Source organism: Geospiza fortis, unplaced genomic scaffold (assembly GCF_000277835.1).
Source record: "Geospiza fortis unplaced genomic scaffold, GeoFor_1.0 scaffold190, whole genome shotgun sequence".
NCBI lineage: Eukaryota > Metazoa > Chordata > Aves > Passeriformes > Thraupidae > Geospiza > Geospiza fortis.
This window is the reverse complement of record NW_005054328.1, coordinates 6,003,001-6,011,365: the sequence shown is the minus strand read 5'-3', so window position 1 is coordinate 6,011,365 and position 8,365 is coordinate 6,003,001.

Sequence of the window (8,365 nt, the reverse complement as noted above, 5' to 3'; positions counted from 1 at the left end):
GAGGAGTTGTGTTTGTTGAGGGCTGTGGAACTGTTTGCCCGAGTCATACAGCCATCAAGGCTAGAAGAGAGCTTTAAGGTCATCCGGTACAACCGTCCACCCGACACTACCACTGTAACCCATAAGCACTAAATCACCCAGCTCTAGATCCAGATGCCTCTTGAGCACCTGCAGGGATAGTGACTGCACCGCTTCCCAGGGAAATACTTCAGCGCCTGACCACCCTAACAGTGAAGAATCTTTTTCTAATGTCTAATCTAAACGTCCCCTCTCTCAGTTCAAGGCCGTTCCCTCTAGTCCAGTCACCGCAGGCACGGCAGAAGAGACCGGCCCCAAAAACCTGCCAGGGAGTTGTGGAGAGGGATGAAGGCCCCCTCAGCCTCCTCTTCTTGACACTAAACAACCCCAGCTCCCTCGGCTGTTCCTCATAAGACATGTTTTCTAGACCTTTCAAGAGCCTTCTTGCCGTTTGCTGGCCACACTCCAGCACTTCGATGCGCTTTTTAAAGTGAAGGGCACAGAAGACAACGCAGCATTCCAAAATAATAAGTGGGAGATAAGGGGAGGAGGTGGCTGGATCAGACGGGCCCTTCCCTGCTGGGCCCGCTCCTAGCACCTGGCCATGGTCACAGCCAGTCCTGCCTTCATCCTCTCCTCAGCCTCCCTGCAGGACTGACAGACGCTGTGGAGGTTCCCTTTTAGCTGTGTCATCTCGAGGCTGAACAGGCCCTGCTCCCTCAGCCTTTCCTTGTAAGAGAGATGCTGAAGTCCCTAAGTCATCTTTCTTTCCTTCCACTGGACTCGCTCCAGGAGCTCCATATCTTTGTTGTAACTGAGGAGCCCAGAACTGGTTGATCCCAAGTGCTGGAATGAGAAAGATTCATGTGGAGACAGTCTCTGGAGTACAGTTGGCTGAGCAGGAAAATATGCTACAATTTAAGTGTCCAACTTCTGTTGTGTAGATCCAAACCCAAGATTTTGGGTGTCTAGAAACTCCTGGTTATGTAAATGCTGCTGTGTGATGTTTTGTTTCCTTTTATTTGTAAACAGTAAAATTAATAAAATTTCTTGAAGTCCAGAGGAAACAAAGCCCATGTGGTTGCTTCTGGCTGCTTGTGCCTCCCTTTCTGCCTTCAATGCCATCGGGCAGTTTCAGCCACATCATAAAGTAGGGGAGAAAATTAAAATTTTGGAAAAAACAATACCTGTAGGGAAGGGAGGGACACAGATCAGCGCTCCCTTAGGTAACTAGCAGGCAGAACCGAGATGTGATAGACAGTATTACAGTTTTAGCAGCAGTGAGCTGCTGGATTAGCACACGTAGCTCTGGACTCACCAGCCCTGGCTCACACTCCTCTGTACCTGGAGGGTGAGTGAGAGCACTTGGTGGAGTGTCTGCTTATTGCAGCCAGGGAGGCAGGAGGGAACAAACAGAAGTCTTGACCAGCAGTGGCTGAACACAAGCTGGCAGTGTGTCCAAATGGCCAAGAAAACCAGTGGCATCCTGGCTTGGATCAGCAATAGTATGGCCAGCAGGACCAGGGCAGTGATTGTCCCTCTCTGCTTGGCCCTGGTGAGGCCACACCTTGAGTGCTGTGTGCAGCTCTGGGCCCCCTCACTACAAGAGGGACACTGAGGTGCTGGAGCATGTCCAGAGAAGGGCAACAAAGCTGGGAAAGGGTTTGGAGCACAAGTCCCATGAGGAGACACTGAGGGAGCTGGGGGTTTTCAGCCTGGAGGAGAGGTGGCTCAGGAGGGACCTTATTGTCCTGTACAACTGCCTGAAAGGAGGTTGTAGTGAGGTGAGGGGTTGATCACTTCTCCTAAGTAACAACTGACAGGACAAGAGGAAATGGTCTCATGTTGCACTGGGGAAGTTTGGATTGGGAAAATTTCTCCACTGAAAGGGCAGTCTGGCATTGGAACAAGCTGCCCAGGAATGGCTCAAAAGGCATGTGAATGTGGCAGTTGTGGATATGGTTTAGTGGTGGAAACAGTCACCCTAGGTGTACAGTGGGACTTGATAATCTTAGAAATAATTTCCAACCTTAATGATTCTATAATTCTATGAAATGTAGAGGTATCCATCCAGGCTCACAGAGCTTCTTGTTCCATGTTTTTATTCTGCAGTAATCAAACTGCCTTTTTTTTCTTTTTGCCTTTTTTTTTTAAATACAGCAGAGTAATTATAAATTGCAGGTTAACTTTTCATGTCTAAATCCAGATGGAGTATCTAAATTTTTTTTTCTTGTTGTGAGCAAATATAATGAGGTGAGAAAAATAATAGGGAAATAAGTTTAGGTGTCAGGAGAGGATTGAGTGGTATGTCTGGGGTTTGTGTCAACAATTAATTCACAACATACCATCTGCTAATCTGGTAGCTATTGTTTTGGTGGCATATGCCACGCAGCTGATTTTGTTTGGAAACTATTGAGTAGAAAATCTGAGTGATGCTGCTTTTGTTTGTTTTCATATTTGTCTAATTGAAAGAAGCCAATGCGAGGTTTTTGCAAGAGCTTGGTTTTTGGGAAGGTAGCTTGGTTTTCTTGAGGGGAAGAGGGATGTTTTACTGTAATATAGGAGATGTTCTGCATACAGCTCCCAAGCAATTTTTCCCCCCACGTTTTGGAAGCCAAAAGAATGACATCAACAGAGAGAAAGCACTCTCACTTATTGGCCCATGTACCCCTTCCCAGAAAATACACCACCCATGCAGATAAAAATTCTGATCCAAAGTCAGCCAGGGACATGACAGTTTTTTCCAGATTTTGGTAGGATGGGTTTGTGCCAGAACACATTTGCAATATATTGGTGGCAAGGATTGTTAGGTCGCTGCTAGTTCTCTAGCACTTCCCATCTTATAAAGGACAGGTAGGGCCCAGGCATCACTGACAGGGGCAGGTCCTACACTGTACAGAAAACACCACTGGCTGAAGAGAATATATTCTCCATGTGAAGAGCTGCAGGATAAGGCTTTGTGTGTAAAAAGAGAAGCAGAGAGGGATATAGAAACAGGCTTAGGCTTTGATGTGAATGCTGGTACTTGGCATATGTTAAGCATGTGCCAACTAACCAGATTAACTGTGCAGTGATGAAAAGCTTAGACTGCTTACTGTTTCTAGTTTTGCTTTATGACTGTGGGAAAGTGTTGTATGTTATCTTTAATGTGAATATTATGTTCCTATCATCTGACCCCAAAGGATGTTGAAACATTCATTCCATTAAGTCTTATGCAGTTGTTTGGTATATTTTGTGGGAGAGGCTTTATAAAAGTGTAGAATAGTAAACATCTGTGGCATTTCTGAGTCACCCATCCTCTTAATATCCGAGTATCTCTCCTGAAAAGAAATCACACAAAACCCCTTCCTTTTCTAAACCTGAGCCTGTTACTGAGATTTATTTTCCTTTCAACTAAATTCCTTTGGGATTCTGCATTCAGCATTGTGCTTTGTGCCACAGCCATTCACAACCTAACAGCAATTTCTGCTTTTCTTGAGGCTCACATGCCCTTATCGTTTGAGCTGCAGAGGAGCCTCTGCAGAGAGCAGAGCGCAGCCGGCGCTGTGCCCCGCAGCCGCGGTTAGCGTGCGACAGCCGCCTGGAGCGGGGCGGGGAGCGGCACCGTGCCTCCTGCCCCGGCTGGCTGACCTCACAGCTCCTGCTTGTTTCAACTACTGCACAAGAACAGAGCTTCACATTGTCTTCGGAATAAAGATAGGGTGCCTCAAGTACTGATAAGATTATCCTTGCTTTAGAGACACAGAGCTGTTGTGGGCTGAAAAAAATATTTTAGCAACTACACTGGAACTTCAGCACTGATATGACTTGTAGTGAGAGGGGCAACTACCATCACATGTTTGAGTTTTGATATATGAATGTGAAATTCACTTTTTAAAATTATTTTTAAATGTTTTAAGCACCATGAGTTTCACAATATTTTAATTTGAATTGACAACTGGGACTTTTTTTTGTTTTGTGCTGAACAAATCTGGGGGAGAAGGGAAAGCAAAAATTAGTAATTAGAAGTACTTTTTCCCTCCTTGCTCAAAGCTAATGATGAGAGTAATCGCTGTTGCACTGAGGCATGTGGAGCAGTATGGCTATATTAAGGACATAAATGCATAAGAAACAAACAGACCAGCTAGACAGGGGTGGCATTGAGGGTATTGAGGGTTTTCTGCGTGGTTGTTGCTCTGCTCATGTCAGTCTCAAGAGTCCTTATGCTGATTTTCAGCAGCTTTTGCTCCTTTGTGTTGTTCCCATTGAAAGAAAGCTGTTTTCAGACAGCAGCATGCACTGTTTGGGACCCTACCACTTACAATCCCAAACAGTTTTAAGGCAATATGCTTTTTAAAACCAAGACTCTTCTGTGTTTCATAACATTATTTGTATGTCTTCCGTAATACTTGTTAGCCAGCCCTTCTCTGTGAGACAAAACAAATCACTCAGCCGTGCTTTCCAGCAAAGATTAAAGCAATTGTTGTTCTTCAAACACTGATCAAGCTTATAAATTTTTTCAGCTGAATTCAGTATGGAAGGAAAAAGGCACTTTGTATGGTTCTACTTTCATTTTTGAGTGGGTAAATTGGTTCTGACTGGGAACAGAATATCAAAACTCAAAGCATCCCCTCTAGAAAGAAAAGGTGGTTTCTACTACAAAAGAAGAGCAGAGAAACATATGCAGCACTGAATTTTCTCACTACAACAATGTACAGCCAGATACCTTACATGGGGTTTAAAGACAAATTTGAGCTAAGACTGCATCTTCAAAAAGGAAGGGCAAGGGGAGACCTCTTTTCACTTGTAATTGCTCTGGACTTCTTTGCATGCAATGTCATAATTGCTCAGCTTTGCAGTATGCCAGTTTTGTTCCCTGGTCAATTGCCAGAAAAAAAAAAAAATAGTTTATTTTTTAGTCTAATATGAGCAGGGCAATGCAGTTGGGAAGGCAGTTGGAAGTGGAGGCACAGACCAGGACTAACCTCTGCCGCTGACACCAGGACTCCCAATCAGTTTAAGCTGTGAGAACTTAAAATCCTTTCTAATGTAGGCACACTTTCTAATCTCAGGCAGGGAACACAGCTCCTAAGAAGACTACAGAGGGTAGAAATTTCACAGTTTCAACAGAACACACTCTGTTGTAAGGGAATCTGACACACAGCATTCTGGAACTCTTCAGATTTTCTGCACCTTACAGTTGTCTTTCAGTATATAGATAACACCACACAGAATAATAGAATCATTAAGGTTAGAAAATACCTCCAGATCATAGATCCTGAGAGGAGCTCAGCTGGTTAGAGCATGGTGCTGATAACACTGAAGTTGTGGCTTCAATCCCTGTATGGGCCATTTACTCAAGAGCTGGACTTGATGATCCTTGTGGTCCCTTCTGGTTTCTGTGATCTGTGAATCCAGTGTCTGACAGAACACTGCCATGCTGTTATAAATGAGAAGCTTGACTTGGCCAATATTCAAGCAGCAATCAATTTATTAATTAATATGGTAAGTATGAGCAATACAGCGCTGGGTACAGTGGGGGAAGTTTTCCCTCCAACTGCACACTGATAGTTGAGGCTTACAGGTATTTATAGGGGTACTCATAAGCTTTCTCAGCAGTTTCTATTGCCATTTTTTACATCACAATTCTATACACTATTGTGATTTAGTTTTTCTCAGGATGTACACCAGAAAGGAGTATCCCCAGATGGTGGTGGTCCGGTTTCTGAAAGAAGGAAGAAGTATCCCATCTGGTGAGGTCCAGTTGTCCAGATGTGGGTCCACCTTTTGATTGCCAGGACTATAAATCTCATAACAGTGATGTCCAGCTTCCCTTGGCTGAAACAATCTTAAAGTTGATGTTCATCTTCCTTTCTCAAGCTGCTTTTCACTGTTTTGTTAAGGCGTGAGATAAGCATATTTCCTTTTTATATATTCTAAAGCTATAGTTTCAAAGATCCTTACTACAAGCAATATTCTAAAATTATACTTCAAAAGGTTATTATTGCAAAACTCTTTAAGGCTTAACTACAAGCAGAAAATTCCTGTCAAAAAGCAACATCCTTAACGCTTTAATTCAAATGCTCCTAAATCAACTTAAGACTTATAAAGGTTAATTGCAAACAAAAGATAGGTTCAGAGGCCTTCTTCCATGCTTTACTTTCCTCAGTTATTATTAGAATTCGCCTTTATAACTGTCCCATGGTCGGTTTCCACACATACTACAACCACAAATACACACGTTGCCTGTATGTACCTGACACAAAACACAGCTTTGTATTTCACAATGCCAATTAAACCATAGCACTAAATGCCATGTCCAGTCACTTCTTAAACACTTCCAGGGATGGAAGTGTTGATTGTTGAACCTTATAAAATTGGCTTCAGCCCATTGATCCAGCTTGTCCAGATCCCTCTGCAGATCCTTCCTGTCCTCAAGTAGAGGGCCTCAACACTCCCACTCAACTTAGTGTCATCCACAGCCTTTCTGAGGGTGCATTCTATCCCCCTGTTCAAATCATTAGTGAAGATGTTGAACAGGGCTGGCCCCAATACTGATTCCTGTGGGACACCATTAGTGACTGGATGCCAAATGGATGCAGCGCCGTTCACCACCATTCTCTGAACCTGGCCACTCAGCCAGTTTTAAACCAGGACAGGAGTGTGCCTGTCCAAGCCATGGGCTGCCAGCTTTTCCAGGTGAATGCCCTGGGAAACAGTTTCAAAGGCTTTGCTGAAGGTCAGGTCACAGCCTTTCCCTCATCCACTGGGTGGGTCACCTGGTCATAAAAGGAGATGAGGTTGGTAAGGTAGGACCTGTCTTCCCTACCTCCAGGCTGGCTGGGTCTGATCTCCTGGTTGTCCTGTACATACTGAATGATGACACGAGATGTTCTGCTCCATAACCTTCTCCAGCACTGAGATCAAGCTGACTGCTCTGTAGTTTCCTGGATCCCCCTTCCAACCCTTCTTGTAGATGAGTCACACTGGCCAACCTCCATCCCACTGAGACCTCCCTAGTTAGTCAGGGCTCATGATAAGTGATGGAGAGGGGCTCGGCAAGCTCTTCAGCTCCCTCGCTACCCTTGGGTGAATTCCATCTGATCCCACAGACCTGTGAGGGTCCAAACGGCTCAGCAGTCCACCAGCTACTTCCTCTTGGAGTGCAGGGGGTCTATTCTGCTCCCTGTTCCTGACTACTAGCTCAGGGGACTGGTTGCCCAGAGGATCTCTGGTCTTTCTGTTGAAGACTGAAGCAAAGAAGGCATCAAGTACTACAGCCTTCTCCTCATCTTTGGTTACAGTGTTCCCCTCTGCAGCCAGTAAAAGATGGATATTTTCCTTGGCCCTTTTTTTGTTGTTAATGTATTTGTAAAACCACTTTTTATTATCCTTCACAGCAGTGGCCAAATCAAATTCCAGCTGAGCTTTTGCCTTATTTTTATTCTTCATAACCTAATGACATCCTTGTGCACTTCTTGAGTTTTCTGCCTCTTGTTCCAAAGGTCACAAACTCTTTTTTCCCTGAGTTTCAGTAAAAGCTCCCTATTCAGTAAGGCCGATTTTCATCCACACCAGCTCATCTTCCAGCACATGGCAATGGCCTGCTCCTGGACCTCTGAGATTTCCTTCTTAAAATATGTCCAACCTTCCTGGATCCCTTTGTTTTTAAGGGCTGTTTCCCAAGGGACTCTGTGAACCAGTGTCCTGAGCAGACCGAAGTCCATGCTCTGGAAGTTCAAGGTAGAGGCTTTGGTGATCCCCCTTTCTTACTTCACCAAGGGCCAGAAATTATTATTTTGTGGTTGGGGTGCACAGGATGGCCACTGACCACCACACCTCCCACCAGCCCTTCTCTGTCAGCAAGCAGCAGGTCTGGCAGAGCGCTGCCCTGGCAAGCTCCCTTACCAGCTGTGTCAGGGAGCTACCTTCCACACACTCCAGGAGCTTCCTAGACTGCCTGCTCTCCACTGTGATGAGCTGCCAGCAGATATCTGGGAAGCTTTGCATTACCTGCAGTCCAGCTCCAAGCTCTGGCACCTTTAGCCACCCTCTGAAGGCATCAGCTTCTCTGGGGGCAGTACCAAGGTGCAGGTTCAGGCACATGTGTAGGGATGTGTGATAGTTTCCTCTCTGTAAAACTACCAAACATTCACATGTAATTCCCAGATAAAAGCCACAGTAAATTTGAGCTAATTAAATTATACTATGAATAAATTAGAGTGTGAATAATTCATTTAAGAGGCAAGGAGTTCAGTCTTTCTGCATATTTTGTAATGTTGCTCAGCAGAACAGCTACATCCTAGGTAAAATTGGCCACCAAAGCTCTGATATGAGATGCCTAAGGCAGGGCATAAACACTTATTCC